The sequence below is a fragment of the Tupaia chinensis genome, unplaced genomic scaffold (genome assembly GCF_000334495.1).
Source record: "Tupaia chinensis unplaced genomic scaffold, TupChi_1.0 Scaffold144767_1, whole genome shotgun sequence".
Taxonomy (NCBI): Eukaryota; Metazoa; Chordata; class Mammalia; order Scandentia; family Tupaiidae; genus Tupaia; species Tupaia belangeri.
The window spans coordinates 2,150,784-2,169,960 of record NW_006204627.1 but is presented as its reverse complement, the minus strand read 5'-3'; the positions used below and the strand labels follow the sequence as shown (position 1 = coordinate 2,169,960).

General features: G+C 44.6%; 1 protein-coding gene and 1 long non-coding RNA gene across 5 annotated transcripts in view; one reads left to right on the top strand and one right to left on the bottom strand.

Annotated features, from left to right (window-relative positions):
- The window catches only part of IRAG1 (inositol 1,4,5-triphosphate receptor associated 1), a 186,027-nt gene that overhangs the window by 137,434 nt on the left and 29,416 nt on the right, over nucleotides 1-19,177 (bottom strand). For 3 of the 4 annotated variants that reach the window (XM_006167435.3, XM_027767850.1, XM_006167441.3), the window contains exon 2: nucleotides 16,733-16,794. The gene's annotated coding sequence lies outside the window, so the exon portion shown is untranslated. The other variant, XM_006167437.3, reaches the window with a different exon arrangement.
- The window catches only part of LOC114005885 (uncharacterized), a 51,678-nt gene that overhangs the window by 19,305 nt on the left and 13,196 nt on the right, over nucleotides 1-19,177 (top strand). Inside the window, exon 2 of the long non-coding RNA XR_003547682.1 lies at nucleotides 16,770-16,925. This is a non-coding gene — a long non-coding RNA (uncharacterized LOC114005885). The remainder of the gene's footprint in view (nucleotides 1-16,769; nucleotides 16,926-19,177) is intronic.

Here is a 19,177-nt window from a genome sequence, read left to right as displayed (position 1 = left end):
GGGACTACAATTGTATGCCATTACATTCAACATTCAATCTTTTTTTTTTTTTTTGAGAGGTTTTTGTGATAGGGCACGTGCGCTCGGCAGACAGAGAGAGAGAGAGAGAGAGAGACAGAGAGACAGAAAGCGAGAAATCACCCCCCAGGGGGGATGGCTACGCCACAATCCCTTCTCCTCCATTCTTCTCGTGGGATCTTGGGCATGCATGCACACGCGCCCGGCCTGAGTTTTAAGTCACCAGGTCCAGTACGCGAACTGCGGTCAACTATGCGGGAGTCCAGCAACATAGCCATTACGCTAATGGTCCCTCAACATTCAATCTTAAAGCATAATTTTGAGCAAATTGTCAACTTGGCCAAATCTCTTCAATGTCATCCTCATTACTTATAAATAAAATCTACATCCCTCCAAGAGACATCCAAGTTCCTAAATATCCATGTATAACTTTACTGTCTAATTTCATCTCCAACCATATCCCGATACAAATCTAAACCCATACTCAAGCTACACCTAAATTCCTATTCTTCTGTAATGCCTTGAATGTTACAACCTTCCTATCTTTTCTCAGTTTGTTCTCTATGCTCCTCTCTCTTCTGTACTCTTTGAAATCCTATGCATTCTTCACAATTCAAGGCAAATGCTTTCTCTTCTATGCAGCCTTCCTGATGCCTTAGTTGGAAGTAACTCCTTTGTTTGTCTCTCTGTACTTACCATGCTTGTCACTTTCTGCTTAAACTTCAGTGAATTTTTAGTTGCTAGCATGATATGGATATTTAATCATTAGTTGCTGAATCTGACTGAACTAGAAGATGAAATTAGAAAAGAAATTCTGAGGTACTTAATAGAAGACAGAGAATAAAGAGTTGACTCTGTATCCTTCATAGAACCAACACACTCTCAAGGCTGAGAGGAAACTCACAGGTCACAGGCTTGGCCACACCGCAAGGACTCACTACTAATACCTGCTGTCTTCAGCCTCACAAATCCTGCTGCAATGTTCAGAGAAAGACCCTTGACCTGGTGAGAGGTAGACACAATCAATGTCCAAAATATGGGTCACCTGGTGCTGAGATGCTGAAATGCTGATGACAGAAGAGGACACCCCAGACACTACAGCTCCCCATCCAGGCTCCTCACTTTCAGAGCAGAGCCTTCCTGAATCTTGTTCCCTTGGAGGAGGCATGGAGACTCAGCCATGACATTACGTTCCAGCTAATGTTATAGGGATGGGTTGGATGTCCAGAAGTCTTAGAGGTCATGAAAGTGTTTCTGTCCCAATCTGTACGCTTTCCAGAGTCCCCTTTACCTTCCACATCCCCACTTCCTTTCCCAGATGCTGGGCCCTGCTTATATTTCTACCTTCATGGGAACCTAGTTCTATAGAACAGGGAGGGATGTAGAGGCCTCTGAATGCTACAATCCCCTCCACATCTCGAAGAAATAATTCCCAGTGATGATGGAATTTTCTATGAGGCATAAAGTGCTCTTTTAGTCACTTAGATTAGAGGTAGTTAAAAAGTGAGAAGTGGGTATGGAACCAGAAGATGGTGTAATGGCTATGTCATTGGATTCCCACGTAGTTGACTGTGGTTCGAGTCCTGGACCTGGTGGCTTAAACTCATGCCAGGTGCGTGTGTGTACACATGTGTGCCCAAGATCCCAAGAGGAGAATGGAGAAGAAAGAATTGCATCATGGCCATCTCCCCAGGGGATGATTTCTCACTTTCTGTCTTTCTGTCTCTATCTTTCTGGTGAGCACACATGCCCTATAGCAAAAACCTCCCGCCCTCCCCCCCCAAAAAAAAGAATAAAAAAATGAGTAGTTGATAGACAGAGTCAGGATCTGGCCCTAGTACCAGGCCCTAGGGATCCAGCATGGAAATCCAGCTCAGGTGGAACCCATATGACTCTTAGGAGCCACTACTTATGCCACTACTGCCACCACTAGGGGGTGGTGGTGAACATAACCTTTACAGGATTTGGCTTCTACACATGAACCTAGAGGCTTCTGGGGCCATCCACTGACCAGCCACTGTCAGTGTGTGACTGATACAGCAGGTATCTCAAATAAAAAGTAACTTACTGTATAAGGTTGAATGGTTACCATTTAATTCCACCAAATCCAATCAATAGGCCCAGCCTACGTGACATAGTTCTTAGAGTACCAGACTACAGTGCTGGAAGTCATATGGCCGACCAGGGCTTTAGATCCCCAAGCTGTCCTGAAAATACACAGGTGTGCATGTGGGCACCCAAGATCCTGAGGAGCTAGCTTCAGGGCTGGGGAAGGGGAGCTGTGGCATAACACGATCCTGTCATCAGGGCCAGGTGGTGGCACAGTGGCACATACCCGGATCCACATAGGAAAGTCCTGGGTTTGCAGGATGTATGCATGCTCATGATCTGGGCTAGCTGAGGCTAGGGGTGGGTTGGGGGTGCTTTCCTCTCTCAAGAAATAAAGTAAACTTCATTAAAAAGCCTGTCAAGTGTGCTTATTTCTCTCTCTGCTGCTCTCTCTCTCCTGCATGTGTGTGTGCATGTTTCATGCATAAAAAGAAATTTAAATCCCATCACTAAGCAGAGCTTTATTGAAACTCCTGATGAATAGTGACAACTTCTTATTACAAGTTATATTCTGTTCCCACTAAACTCAGTCTGAAGTCGAAGCTCTAACCCTCATCCCCAGTACTTCACAATAAGACTTTATTTGGAAATAGAGTTGTTGCAGACATAATTAATTCAGATGAGGTCGTTAGGGTGAACCCTTATCCAATATGATGGTGTCCTTATAAAAAAAGGAAATTTGGACACACAGAGAGAGCATTGTGTGAAGAAACTTCAGGCAGAATGCAGCTGTCTGCAAACCAAGGAGGAGGCCTAGAATAGATCCTCCCCTCTCCCCACCAGCCCGCAGAAGAAACCAGTGAGTGCTGGGAACACCTTGATCTTGGAATTCTAGCCTCCAGAACTGTGAAAAAAATCCATTTCTGTTATTTAAGCCACCCAATTTGTTATGACAGCCCTAGCAAGCTAATATATTTTAAAATTCTCACAATAAATCATGCCTATTTATTCCAGTTATCCTCATAGCAACTCAATGAGTTAAGTACTTTTATTTATCCTTATTTTCCAAATAATGACTCTAAGGTGCTATAAGATTTAGAAACTTGCCCAAGGAATTAAGGAGCTGAGTCATTATTTGAATGCCACCATTTGATTCCAATGTCCCTGTTCCTTTCTCTATGTCACCCAATGCTGCCTCAGCCAGAAGGCGGGGGCGGGGGGGTTTCCTTATAAACATCACTGTCGTGTGCCCTGGGCTTGAATGAGCTATGCTGGTAGTTGTACTCCTGTGTAGACACCCTCACTTCACTGTTGTTCTCAACAAAGGGTTTCTTGCTTATACCACTCAGGACAGACAGCACTTAGCAACTCCTAGATGGACACACAGTAGCTAGGGTGGTCTACAGACCAGTAAAGGGTGGCAGTTGAAGTGAGGTCCAGCTGACAGTAGGAGGCAAGAAGGTGAGCAGGAAACAGAGGGGCAGTAATGTGGAGTGGGGCCTGGGGGGGGGCGGGTAAATGCGAGGCAATGGGGTCAGAGATGTAGAATCTGGGACCCACACAGAGACCAGGGAAGCTACAACGCAAGGTCAGGATGACCTTGGGACTGACTAGAAGGTGGAGGTGGGGAAAGGCCACAAGAGTCACTTAGGAAAGATGCTGCTTCAAAGTCAGAAGCAACTGGTTTCTGGGGCAGATTCCTATGGGTCTGACTCTGGAAGGAATAAGGTAGACATAGAAGAGGCCTCTTGTCTAATGGCCAGAGAAGTAACCATCCTGGATCCTGGTACAAATGAAGCAAAGGGGGTAAATCCTGTGCAAGGCAGCTCCCCCAGCTGCATGCACAGAGCCAGTCTAGGCTTTGTTTTTTTGTTGTTGTTGTTGTTTTTTTTAAGAATTATCTATTTTATTTTAATTTTACTTATTATCTTCCCCCCCCTTTTTTTAAACTATGCTCAGCCACATGGGAGTCCAGTGCCTGAACCACCATGTCACCTACTGGCCCACATTCTAGGCTTTTATCAGGGTTCTTCTGTTCCTGTTATGTCTGGTTAGGTACAAGGGATCATTTAAAAAGTTCATGGAAAATGCACATTGTGAAAAACCTATGCATGGACTACTGATTTTTTTTTTTTTTTTTTGCACCAAAAGAAGCTCATACTTCAACTAATTTTTCCACGACTGTTTTGAAATCCCCTCATACAAGGATCATGAAAGACTTGAACAGCTGCTGGGCAAAATATCTTTCTCATTTCTCTTGTGATCCCAGGTCCTGACTTCCTGCCAGATAGCATACCAACAGGACTAGCAGATGTGCCCCTACCACTTCCTGAGGGTTCCCAGACTCTATCAGCTAGCCCCCATTGCTTTCTCAAGTGTCTGGGGTCTCAGATACGGGCTTATGGGCTCACCGGATGGGATCCAGGCCAGCCTTCAGGAAGCTGAGGGCATGACTTGCTTCCCCTTGGAGGTCCATTCACCCATCTTCCTACCATGCTAGGGTTTTCTCTAGTGTGCATACCTATCTTTGGCGGGGATGGATAAGCACTGTAAATGTTGTTGGTTATATATTCAAATGTACATTGTGGGAAATATTGATAGATTTTCTGGAAAAGGCAAAAACTGAGGATCCCGTTTTAGGTAAACAAAAAAAGCAAATATATTCCAAATATGTTCTATTCCATATCCAGCTTGGATGGATTGGGATGGCTACTTGGAATGCTGTGTTGAGAAGAATTCTGAAGAAGCATCTGAGCTTAGCTAGAGAGAGTTCCATAACCAATCAAAGACATTCGCCAAATGTGCGGGCATGGAGAGTCAGGCATAGATGCCACATTGGCTGATGCTGGCCAACAGTTTTCCTAGTATCTGTGGCCACTGACTGAACGCATTTCCCAACCCCAAAGCTTGTCAGCCCTATTAGGCTGGGAGCTGAAGTGGATACCTGAGCCAGTTCGGCCTGCTTGGCATTGGAATGTAGCCCAGGGACAGGCACATCGCAAACATCCATATTTATGTGTTGGTCTGTTGGATTTTGGGAAGATAGTCTCAATTCTCAGATTCTAGAAATGCACGTTGTTATACTGGGACTGCTTTCCATTTTCCCACAAAGGGAAACACTGTAAGTAGCAGCATAATTCATACAGCCTTTTGAGATAACAACTTAATAAAACAATGTCTCGGGAGTCAAAGAAATGCCTACCCTTCCACTCAGTGACAGCATCTTTGTGATGTTATTCTAAGGAAACACTTGGAAAGATGGGCAATATATTCACTCATGAATTTAGCAAACTTGCTGAAGACATGAGGGCCGTGGGAAGGGTCATTTTGCACAGCACTGGTCTTCTGTCTCACCAGCAATCTCTCCCAGTCCCCATTCTCCCTCCACCCCAGCTGGAGTAAAAAGGGATTGTAGTGTGACCGTACCCCATTGGGAAGAGTGCTTTGTCTCTGTCGGTCCATCTTTCTCTGTCTCTGGAAAGTGCACATGTCCTTTGGCAATTAAAAAAAAGAAAAAAGAAAGAAAACTCTCAGCCTCACTTCCATCCTGTCTACACTCAATTCTTTCTCCTTTTGCCACCACATCTCAAATCAAAGGAAACGAAGAGGATAAGTCAGTCAATAGGTTGTGATTTGTAACCACTATAATGGATCAGAGAAGGCAAGAGAGTTGACTACTGTCCCATATCAGATGATAGTTTCTCTCCTGGGAGAAGAAAGTGCCTAACCAGTTAGTCCTGGTTGTTGGCAGGAGGCCTCGACTCCCTGCTACATGGATCTCTCCACATACTGCTTGCGTGTCTTCCCAGTATGGCAGCTGGAGCTTCCCCCAGAGCTGGTGACCAAAGAAAGATGAAGCCCTATCTTTTACGACCAATCTCAGAAGTCACACATCACCTCCCCCACATTCTATTCATTGGAAGTGAGTCAGTAAGTCTACTCCATGCTCAAGAGGAGGGGGAATGAGGCTTTACTTCTCTAAAGAGAAGAATCAAAAAATTTTGTAGGCATATTTGAAAGCCACCGTAGTAATTACCTATCTAGCCTAATACTAGGTGGTAGAGATGTAGAAATGAGTCATACAAAATCCCTGCCTTCCAGAAACTCAGTTTAACAAAGGAGACTGATATGTTACCCCTCCTGGATTAAAACGAGCTGGGGTTTATCCAGATTCACGGCCTGGTAGTTAAGGCAGCTGGATCCTACATGGCCAATTACGTGAATCAAATTCTGGCTCTGGCAGCTTGAAAAACATACTGGAGTGTGTGCATGCGTGCGTGCATGTGTGTGTGTGTGTGTGCTCCAAATCCTGACAGGATGAAGAAATGGAAAAAAATTGGGATAACCATGCTCCACTAGGGAGTGCTTTCTCTTCTGCCTCTCTCTCTGTCTCTCTCTCTCTCTGACAAGTCCATGTGCCTTCTGGCCAGTTTTTTAAAAATAACAGTTAAAAAATAAATATTTATATATTACATATATGCAATAAGCTGGGATTCACAAAGGAGGAAACATTTTACTGGAGTGGGGCATGAGGCAGAGGAGAGGGTCTCAGCAAGGAGGTAGCATTTGAGGTGGGCCTTGGAGCACATGGAGGAATGAAAGAAAGGGCGCTGGTGCTCACTCACATTCCACCCTCCTTCTAGAGCGCTTCCTGTCCTCGGAAGCTGGCCAGGTAAGCTACATTTCCCAACTCTTGGCAGGCAAAGCTCAGGACAAAAGTTAGGTTCTGCTCATGGGATATGTTAAGCGAGGCCTAGAGGATAGAAGGGGCCAAGCACCTGTCCCTTCTGTTGTTTCTGCTGACAAGTCCCACCACAGAGGCATTTGCTTTTTCTGTGGTACAGATGGCAGCAGCCCCAATATTCAGACACTGGTTTATGGGTGTCCAGAGAAAGGGTGGGACATCCTTTTGCTAATGACACAGTGGCCAGCATGGCCTGGTTCTGGGTGGCAGCTGTGCAAATAAGCAGGTGTCTCTGAAAATAAAAAGTGCTCAGGCCTTCCAGACTCCTTCTAGAGATGGGATGACGGGACTCAGAGTGCACAGACAGCTTTCCTCCAACTCTTCCTCCAGCATTTCTCCTCCTGGTCCTCACGACTGCAACTCTCAGTTCCTAAGAGTGAGGAACTACTCCTCTGTAAGCATTCACAGGTGACCTTGCTTGGCAAAGTGCCAGGATTTTGGACCCTCAACTCTAACTGAGAGTTAAAACAGTTCCATTTGAACAGTAAATTATTCCAAGTTTAAAAACATAAAATGCCAGAACCAGCAGTTAGAATAATGGCTATGTCGCTGAACTCCCATGTAGTTGACTGTGGTTCGAGTCCCGGACCCGGTGACTTAAACTCACGCCGGCACATGTGCGTGCGTGCCCAAGATCCCGAGAAGAGAATGGAGGAGAAGGGATTGCAGTGTGACCATGCCCCCAGGGGGTGATTTCTTGCTTTCTGTCTCTCTGTCTCTCTCTGTCTTTCTGGCAAGTGCACACGCCTGATAGCAAAAATCTCTCAAAAAAACAAAAAACAAAACCAAAAAACATAAAGTGCCAACAAAAATATAAACTAATTTGACACTCTCTTGTCTTTTATGATCTTCCTCCCAGTCCTCAAATTGGTCCATACATCCGCACACCATGCAGTCAACCAAAGGGAAGTATTGCTGGATTAATTTAAATATGGGAACCTTAGAAACTGTACTAACTTAGCAGTTGTCAGGAACCCCACTTTGCTTTACTGATGTTTGCCTGTGGTTTCTGGACTGAGACATGCAGGTTAGAACAAAGTTACCACCCACCAGCCCTATGCTGGAGACACAGTCTGGTGATTAGATTCTATTGCTCTTGTTTTCAGTCTCAAATTTATGGACCTCACATACCAGCTTCCATGGGGCTATTTCCTCACTAATACACACACACACACACACACACACACACACATACACCACACACACACACACACACACACACACACACACACACCATCCTAAACACTCTCCAGAGCCTGACATTCCCCATGTTCACTTAATAAATACAGCTTAAGAGATGGAGACAGCAGACTGGAGAGCACATGATGGCCATGGGTCCCACCTGCCAGGGGACCCTTTGGTGCCAGCATGGCTTGTAAACTTCTCTGAGCACAGAGCAAGGTGTCCTGAGAAGAAGCTATGAATACTGCTTGGCAGAGCCCTTAATTGACAGAATCTTGAAACCAGAGACAGGTCCTAGGTTTCCTGAATGATCTATAGCATGAGCTTTAGATCTCCATGGAACAAGCATACCCTTGATGCAAGACAAGCATGAGATGCACCTGACTTCTCAGAGAAGACTCTTTCTTTCATACAAAGAAGTACATGGTGTCCGGGTGTCCAAATAAGACTCCCTCACACATCTTCTAAACATTTTCTAGGTTTTGAACTCCCTTGAGAATATTACTCAAGTTTTGGGTACTCTCAACAGAAAACATGCACAAAGGCACACACACACACACACACACACACACACACACACATATACCACATGCATATAATAACTTCAGAGATCAAAAAATGCATTAAACCCAGGACTCTGCCATCTAGGAGCTTCCAGAGCTTCTCTTGCAGAGAAGAAAGACCACGACAACAAAATGCACATAAATATAGATGAGAAAGTGACCAGTGCTTTTAGGATTGTGGAACTTAAATATTTTGAAAGTTCAGGGAAATAGATCAGGTCTTGCGGTTACTCCCAGTGCCTTCTGAGGGTCTCTGCTCCGTTATACCCAAGTGAGATAGCTTTCTATTGCAGAGTCTCATGAACTGGGGGAATCAGCACCCTCCTCAGCATTTCTGCTGGATCCCTGTGGGGTCCCTTAGTTGGATCTCTTGGCTCCTCCACCTCCCCAAACTTCGACTTTTTCTCACACCCTTTCTTATACTAGGTCCTCCCCAGCGTGAAGTCCAGTCACTCCTTTGGGTTTCTATAACAAAGGAAGCTCATCACACCAAGCACTTAGACAGGCTTTGTGGAAAACATGGGACAGTGTCCTGGAAAGGGGTCATACAATAGAGGCCTTCTGCCATCCACTGAGGCCTTCTGTTTCTCTCTCTACTTTGGCCTTGCTCCCCCTCTTTTTCAAGAACAACTCAAAAAGTTTCTAAAGGGGCTGGATGGTGGAGCAGCAGTCAAATTCAGTGTTCTGCAAGGCTGATCCACAGAGGAGGGTTCCTAGTGTGCATCCAGAGGCCTCCCTCAGTAGCTGGGCATGTATGTGCCTGTGATCAGGGGCTGAAATTGTAAGTGAATCATGGTATCAAGACCTCGAATGCTATGTCTCTGAATTCCTGTCTGTGTGTGTGTGTCCCTCTTACTCATGGAAGAAACAAACTTAAAAAAAAAAAAATCTTGAAGCTCTAGTGTGAGCTGATATTTAGGCACGGGGGTAGGATGAGGTGAAGGTTGGCAGAGAAAGCAGACTACCTCTTCTCCAAGAACTAACCAAGGCGTCCTTCCAAAACATACACACAGTGATTTCTCTAAGAGGAATTCAGCAATAAAATTTCTTCGTCTTACTTGTATTGGTTAGTTGAAGAGAATAAAATCCACTCTGGCTAGAATAAACGAGATAGGATTTATGGAAGGGTATTACATGTCTCACAGAACTACTAGGAGGGATTTAGAAAAGACTTTAGTTTGAGCTCTCAGCAAGGCTTCCAGAAGGAAGACTGGGCCACCAAGGTTGTTGCTAGCTAGATCTGTCTCAGCCAGAACCAGCAATGGGGCAGAAGCCAGCACAATGGATGCCCCTTGATTCCCAGTCCATGTGACTAGCAACAAGCCTCCAGGGTATCTGCTTGTGCTACTGGAGAAAATTCGGTCATCTCCTCCATGGTATGCCAGAAGGAACAGTAGGAACCACAGAAGTATGATCTCTGCCCAGATCTCAAACAGTGCATCCGATTGGCCAAGTCTTCATTTCTACAGACCTTTATTGCAAGGGAATCTGGGCAATGTCATTTTTTAGCTTTCCAGTCTTTGCAGTACCTGACAGTCCACTAGGAGACAGATGGAATCAAAGTGAGGACCAATCTACTGTGTGTACAAAGCCACACCACATCATTTGAATGGGGAGGAGTGGGGAAGGAGGTAGAGGGAAGAGAGCTGGTTTTGATTAGGTACCTACTACATACGAGGTAACTTAATTCCTGCAACTCTGAGCTGGAATTATTGCCAGATGAGAGGCATGAGAATTAAGGTGTACAGCAGCTAGGTTATTTGTTCCGGGTTACATAAGGACAAATATGTGAGGTCAGCCTAGGACAGTAGGTGACCTCCCTGTGCCCCCCCCCCAGGGATCACATAAGCTAAGGAAAGGCAAATGGACAGGTTCATCCATTAGACCCTCCAAATGCTCTGCATTGTCTCCTATTTGATGTTCTCTGGGGACACACTCTCCCTACTTGACCATCCCAATCACTTCAGTGTCAGCTTCTGCCTGCAACTGTCATCAGGGCAGCACTCTCCTGGGCAGACATGCCCACTACCACTCTTCTGGAAGGTGAGGCTGCTCTCAGATGATGCCCTCTTACAGGAACCTGTCACTATTGCTTCCAGCATCATTGATGATGCTGGAACACCAGTGTGCACCTGCTTTGTAAATCCATTTCCAACCTCAGCTTTTGGGAAGATGTCTTGGCAACCTCATCATCAACTCCCTCTCATTTGCCAGGAGAGTTTTCTTGTCCACCTTCCCTGTTCAAGTAGTGGCTTTGGATTGAAGCCTGCTTTTCTGTCGGTTGCCAGTCATGCTACAAACTTGCCTAATCTCCAACTTCAGGGGCTCCCCTTGCAGTTTCTTACAGCACTCAGACTTGCCTTACACATTTTTAGATGGGTCTCCCAATTGGCCTTCAACTCCTCCAAGGCCTTCTTTGGTAATTGTTAGTGCAGAAAATAACTGAGGCCAGTCTCTTCACAAGCCTATCATGAGGACTTACTGGGAGAATTATGAGATGTCCAGCATGTTATCTCTGAGCCTCATTCATAATCTGTAAAACAGGGAAATGCTCACTTCTCAGAGTGGTTAGCGGGATCAAGTGAATGTGTATGGGAGGGATACATGTCAGTCTGTCTACTTATCCACACACTGTAATCTCCCACGTCAGCTCAACTTTCCTGCCCTTTGAAACTCATAAATTTTGGTTCAGTTCTCATCTCAGTCTTAGCAAGAAGCAAGATCAATTTAGAGATTTATTCCTCTGCAGATATGAATTGTGTCATTTTTCTTATGATGCAAAGAGACTTTAATTGGTCTTGTTTTTAAACATAGTTTTCTCCTCTCTTATTTATATAAAGCTCCAAGAACTACACTAGGTGTATTGTGGTCACCTAGAGGACTAAGAGGCCAGGAAAAGGGGAGGAGAAATGGTCCCCCTTGTAAAACAGAGGCTGGGCCCCTCCAGGCCTTCCCAGAAGAGTTCTGAGAGAAGCTGATCACTTCCTATCAAGCTGGGATGCTTTAAAGAACCACTGTACTCATTCACAAAATCAAAAGTGCAGAGGTAGTGTGGACTTCTGGCATGGGCTGGTCACAGGCTCCCATGATTCTGGGGCGGCAACTCTGTTTGTCTCTAAGTCTCTCATCTCTCCCATCCCATCAGCTGTTCCAAACCAGCCTTTCCTTTGGGGGGCCGCTTCCAGGGCTGTTTGCTTCCTCAGCCACATCTAGTGGTCACTGGGACTGTGTGCCACTTCTAAACAATGGGGGCTAAGGGAGTGCCAAGGGGGGGGGTAGGTGTAGACCAGTTGAAACCTACCCCTGCAACTGAAAGTTGGTTCAACCTTGCTTACACCACACTGCTGCTATACACAATGGGGTGGGGAGAGAGGAGAACTAGAATGGCTGCTGGAGGACCAACCACAATGTCTACCAGAAGACCCTTCACTGGCGTGAATGTGGCTGTCCCGCACTGAGTACTGAGTAACGTGTGTGCTTGTGTGTATCAATTATATGTCTGTGCATGTGAACTATGAGTATATCTGTATCTTTGTGTTGTGTGTACATAAAAAGTGTGTGTGTGTGCATGCGTGTGTGCATGCACTTACATATTAATTGAGAAGACCAGACATCAAGACTAAGTACTGCTTCCACCTGAGGCCTTTCACTCTAACCTCTGCTGCTACCACCTTGCTGGACCCTGGCTCGGGGTGGAACAGATTGTGTTTCCCACTGACCCTGGGCCAGTGCTTGTGTAAAAATCCTTTTTCCCCTGAGCACAGGTGATAAGCTGTTTCTTTTTGTTTTTGTTTTGTTTGTTTTGTTTTTGCCACAGGTTGGTGTACTCACCCAAGAGAGACAGAGAGAGGGAAAGTGAGAAATCACTCCCCAGGGAAGATAGCCATGCCACAAGCCCTTGTTCTTCATTCTGTTCTCCAGGTTTTGGATATGCACACACACGCACCTGGCATGATTTTCAAGTTGCTGAGTCCAGGACTCAAATCATGGTACACCATGTGCAAGACCAGCACCTTAACACCATGCCACCTGCTGGAATAGGCTGGATATTTTAAAAACAACTTTACTAACAAAAAAGGAGACCAGGAAGGAAATCAATTCAGAGAGCATAAGAAAGATACAAAGTTATTTTTTCTGACAGTGGTGCCCCTAAGCCAGTAATTACCTCCTAATAGTGCTCCCAAATCCTATCTGCCTTTGAGCCCCTCCCATGCCCCTGATGGTCTCTAACTGTAACACCACCTTACTACCCCCTGCTCTACAGAACAGTCTCCAGAGGCGTGTCCTCTAGCAGTGGAGGCCACAGAAAGCATTCATACTTTCTAGCTCTCCATTCCACCTCAGGGACTCTCCTTCCCTTCCCCCTGGAGTGACTATTGTCTTTTCCAAAGAGAGGGCCGCAGTAAGATGGCTTCCTCGTACTCTAGGTGGTAAGAATCAGCACCTCCAAGAACAGACAGGAAACTTGCCTTGAGCTCTCCAGCAGCACAAGTTAGATTCCAACAAAGGGCTAGACAGAATCCAACCCCAGGCCCTCGGGCGCTCAGGGCACCTCACTCTCCCGGAATCATAGTCTTTTGCGGCCCTCTGCTGCCCTCTGCTGGGTCTGTGCCTGGACAGTCCTGAGGCTCACCAGGAACTGGAACCAGGGGGATCGGATTGTGGCCAATCCTATCCTTCAGGTGGTCTGGGTGCTGGAGCTAATACTGGGTTCTACAAAAAGTTCATGGAAAACGCATAGTCTGGAAAAAAAATATGCACAATTTTTTTTTAAAATTTTGCATCAAAATAAGTTCAAATTTTAATTCCATTTTTCAATTTTTTTAAGTCCTCTCCTGTTTTAATCCATACATCACAACTCATTATGCTGCAATCTGTGAATAATCACCTACTCATTCTGAGACTGATGGCCTCAATTGCTTTAAAAAAGGGGAGGAAATGAGGGACTAAAATTGCGACTTTAAAGGCCATGGTGAAGTGGGACCAGCAGATGGTGTAATAGTTACATCACTGGACTCCTACATCATCTACTGTGGTTCGAGTCCCAGACCTGGTGGCTTAAAACTCATGGCGGGTGTATGTGCGAACATGCCCAAAATCCTGAGAGGAGAATGGAGAAGAAGGGATTGTAGCGTGGCTATCCCCCGGAGGGAGATTTCTTGCTTTCTGTCTCTCTGGCAAAAATCTCTCTAAAATAAATAATAAAGGTCATGATGAAGATTAAAAGGGGCTTGCTCATTTATGTGAGTCACATGTATTGTATGCCTGCTGCTTACTAGACCTATGTCAGTAATAAGGATATGAAAAGGGATAAAGAAGGAGCTATCTCCACTGTAATGGAGCTGACTGGCCTATATAAACTAGCACATGGTTATGTCTGAGTCATGGTAAAGGAAACAGGTAAGACACCGGGATAGAATGTCATGGGGGGAGCTGGGCTAGCCACAGTGGCTCAGCAGTGGCATGCCACTCGGCAATGCTGAATCTATCTGGAAGACTGGACCACATGGAGCCTGTGGCCAGCCCATGCCAGGAGTCCACTACCTCTGCACTTGGATTTTGTGAACCAGTGTGGGGTCTTGTTTCTTTAAAGTATTCTAGATAGGTGGGAAGGGATCAGCTTCTCCCATCTAGGATTCGTCTTGGGTTGACTGGTACACTCGAAGCATGTACTCACTTGCCTGTAATCCTGGCTGGGCTAGAAGACTGAGAGGATTGCTGAGACCCTGGTTAGGGGTCTCTCTCTCTCTCTCTTTTTAAACACCTAGAAATGTTACATGTTTATGAATGCATGTATGTATTTGTCAGAGGGCACATGCATGCCCCAGAAGGAGAGAGAGAAAGAAATCACCCCTGATAGGGCATGGTTATGCTGCAATGCCTTTCCTCTGTTTCTTCAGTCCGTTGGGATTTTGACACACATACACATACACTTGATATGTTTTTCAAGCCACTAGGCCCCTGATTCAAATCCTGATTGACCATGTGGGGTCTGGGTCCCTTAGCCACTGAGCCATGGGGCTGGTCCTCTCTCTTTCTCTCTGTCCCTCTCTCCTGAAGAAATAAATGAATACCCTCTCAATAAAACAGCATTTTGAGGATGGATATTAACCACATGCAAGTAATAAAGGATTTAAGGTGGTTTTCTAAGCAGAGAAGCAAGAATACCATTGTAAAGGCCCTAAGGAAGGTGACTGAGGCTGGGAGTAGCTACAGCTGAAGTGGGGGTTCAGGGAGGAGATGCCAGCCAGATTAAGCAGGGCCTTGCAAAAGGTAAGAGCCCAGCTTGCATACTCAGTGCAGTGGATGCCCATGAAGGACTGGGAGGAGGGTTTTAAGGCTGAGCCCTCCCATTCTTCCTGCTGCCTCTCCCTGACCCCTTCTCCCGCACCCATCTCTACATGCTGGCATTCCTCAAGGCTCAGTTCCAGGCTCTTCTCTTCATTTTTCCACACTCTCTTCCTTCTTCATCATCTCACCTGCTATGGTTTGGATGCATCCCACCAAAATTCACACACTGAAATTTGGTGCGGGATTGTAATGGTGTTGAGTGGGTAGAGACTTAATCCTACAATGGTGTTGGAAGATAGGGACTTTGGGAAGTGATTAGGGTTGAGGTCATCAGAATAGAGCCCCAATAATTGACTCCTGATGGGTTTAAAATGAGAGAATACACGCACATATACACGTATAGACATGTGGACACAGACCACAGACACATGTGTTCTTGCTCTGCTTTTGCCCTCATCATATGATGTCCTGCACTGCCTTAGACACCACTAATAGGAAGACCCTCATTAGATGTGGCTCCCTGACCTTGGACCTCCTAAATTTAGCTGCTCCTTGGACCAGCTAAATAAGTCTCTATTTTTTATAAATTACCCAGACTCAGATATTTCTATTATTAGCAACCCAGTAGTCAGTCTAAAACACTCCTATTCCTACAACTCTAAATAGCATTCGGTTGTGGCTTGGTGTCTCCACTTGGATGTCTCCAGATCCATGTATTGAACTACCTCATTGCTATCTGCTTTTGGGTTTCTCAGACTTCTCAAATTTAACATTTTAACACTTGAGCTCCCAGCCCCCTCTTGATAGCTCCCTCTACTTCACTCCCAAACCTGTTTCTCCTAAGTCTGTCTCGCTCAACAAATAGTATCACTTTCTGAGGCTTTATAACAAAAATAACCTCAAATATGGTATTTTTAAGAATCCCCCACCCCTCCCTAAAACATTGCCATGTTTCCATTTTAAAACATATACATAATGAGGTGGACAAACATACATAGTCCAGAAAGATACGAAAGGAAAAGAGGAGACCTAGGAACCAGCTATGGTCCCTCCTACTAGTAGGATACCTCATCCTACTCAGTCTACCACCAAATCTTGTTGTTTCCACCTCCAAAATGTGCCCGCAATGAGTCCTTTTCTCTTCATCACTGTAGCCTGCCCCCACCACCTCTGGCCTGGAACATGCAACAACCTCTAACCTGGCCTCCTTTCTGCACCTCGTGCTCTTTTCCCACCCACCTTCCACATATCAGTGAGCGTGACAATATCATACTCTGGGGCTCTGGAGTACTGGAGCATGTTCTTCCCAATTTAAAATGCATCCGCTTCTCCCTTTTGTGCTTACAACACAACCAAGATTCTTGCCATGGTCTGCAAGGGCCTGCAAAATCTAGCCCAGCATTCTTTTTTTTTTTTTTTTGAGAGATTTTCACTGTAGGGCGCGTGCGCTCGCCAGACAGACAGAGAGAGACATAGAGACAGAAAGCGAGAAATCACCACCCAGGGGGGATGGTCACGCTGCAATCCCTTCTCCTCCATTCTCCTCTCGGGATCTTGGGCACGCACGCACACGCGCCCGGTGTGAGTTTTAAGCCACCGGGTCCGGGACACGAACCGCAGTCGACTACGTGGGAGTCCAGCGACATAGCCATTACGCTAACTGCTGGTTCCCTAGCCCAGCATTCTAACCCCATCTCACAATCTTCTTTCTCTTCCTTGTTTAAGGTACTCACTATACTGTCCTTTTTCAGTTCCTTCAAACATGCCACACTGTTTTCTGCCTCCCAACCTTTGTGCATGCAACTTTCTCTACCTGGAATGCTCCTGCCCCCATCTCCATGAAACTGGTTACTTCTTATTCTTCAAACGTCAGCCTCAAGGTTACCTTGTCAGCAAGATCTTCTCTGTCCACTCCATTCTAGGTTGATATCAAAACGTACTTGGAAACTGCAATCAAAAAAACAGTTTGATATAAGAAGAAATGAACAGAATCGAAGAAAAATCAGAAATACACTCAGAAGTCTACGGAATTTAGTTTACTGTAAACGTGAGATTTCTGATCACATGGCAAAAGAGAGGTGAGTAAATAAATGACAAAGGCACTGCTGGTTAGTACCCACTGAGAAACCAAGGCTCAGACCCTTATTCAGTCCTCACACCTGTATCAATTCCAGATAAACCAAATACTCAAATGTGAAACCATGAATCATAAAATATCTTAAAATGTGGGGGCTGACAAGTGGTGTGGCGGTTGAGGACGCTGGACTCCCATATGGCTGACCACGATTCAAGTCCTGAACCTGGTGGCTTGCTTTCTCTCTCTCTTGCTCTCTCACTCTGTCTCTCTCCAGTCAAATTGAAATAAACAAAGTTAAATAAATAATTCTTTTAAAAAAACCTTAAAATGTGGGTTAATTTATTACTAACATAAGAAAGGTGAAAGTTTTCTTGAGAAGGCTTTAAAACCCAGAAGCTATAAAGGGAAAAATAAATATGTTTATCTAAGTAGCAATCTAGCTTTGGTAAGAAAAAACAAGGGGGAAAAAAAACTAAGTCAAAAGACTAAGTTCAAAAACAAGAAAAATAAAACATTTGTCAAAGTGCTCTTTTCTTTTACTTAAATAGAACTGATATAAATACATATGAAAAAAATGAACAACCCAATGGAAAATTGTGTAAAGGATAGAAAAGTTTTGTAGAAAAACAAATTCAAAAGACTGTAAACATATGAGCACGGAAAGATGCTTTATTTCAGGTATAATTAAAGACATGCAAATCAAAATAGTGAAAAAAATGTTTTATTATTTTTTTTTTTCATTTATCAAACTGGTATAAGGTCTTTCCAGTGCTGGCAGTAATGTGAGGTAAGGGTACTATTATCCACTTTCAGTGGGAGGATATTATAAACCAATGCTATTTTACTGCAGGTTAATTTGAAAAAGAGTGTCAAAATTTAAAAGATATACATTCTTTTGCATAGCAAAGACTTTAGAAGGCTGGGCCAGTTGCCTAGTGGTTATGGGAGCTAGATGCCACATGGCTGACTGCCATATGACTCCTAGTCCCAGCAGTCTGAAAAACATACCAGGTGCATGTGCGTGCATGTGAATCCTGACAAGATAGAGAAATGGAAGAAAAGAGAGTGCAGTGTGTCCACACCCCATGCCGCTTTCTCTCTCTGTGTGTCACTTGTCTCTGGCAAGTGCATGTGTCCCACTGTCAATTTTTAAAAATAGAACTTAGATATGGTTCCATTATACCTTTGAAATTGACACACACATATATACACAGAAATCTTGGAATTTTTTTTAAAGCAAAATCCAAAATGTCCATCAACAGTGCACAATTATCTACCATCCCTGTGATACAATACTACATAGCAATTAAAAAGAATAAAGTAGATCTGGATGTGGTGATATGGAAATATTTTTGCTACGTTAAATGAAAAAATGCTTGGTGTAAAGGAAAATGAGCTCTTCGTATAAATTATAACGTTGACACGTATGTATGTAAATGCACTCTTTCTTTTTCTAGAAGGATCACAGGAAATATGGTTTTTGCCTTTGGGGAGAGAAAATGAGATTCTTCCTTCTCATTTTGTGCCTTTCAGAAATAAAACTTAAATTTTTACTTCAGTTTTATATTATTTTTTAGCTTGTTTTTTTTAAGATTTTATTTATTTATTTTTTAAAATTTTGTTATAAAGCACATGCATTCACCATAGAGGCAGAGAGGGAGAAAGTGACAAAACAAGCCTCCAGTCTGGACTCGAATTGCACCTGGCCCTGTGGGAGTCCAGTGTCTTAACCACCATGCCACCTGCTGGCCCCTAGCTCGAATGTTTTAATAAGCTGGCATTCAGTTGTCAGCCATTTATTACCTTTCTGTCCCAAATAGACATTTCAATATATGCTCTGTGCTAAATAATAGAATTTTTTTAAGATTTCGCTTTTAAAATGAGCGAGTAGTTAAACCAGTTGAAGGCACTGGAGAGATATTGCAGATATTTCTGTCATTTTTGCCAAAATGATGGGCTGGTAGGGTGGGTGCGAGCACACATGGTGACCCTGCCTCAGCTATGGGTACAGAGCACTGTCCCTCTGTAACCTTTAGCCTGTCTGCCCATAACCTCTCCACAACCTTCGCTACAAAGACTGGAACCCCCTGTGGTCCTGGGTAGCCCACATACTCTGAAGGCCTCCTGCCCAAACTGGTGCCCTGACCACTCAGGCACCAGTTGCTTTTGGCCTTCATCTATTCCTGCTCGTTTCAGGGACTGTCTATTGCTTATCTAGCAACTTCAGACCAGCTCCAGCCTGGCCAACCAGAC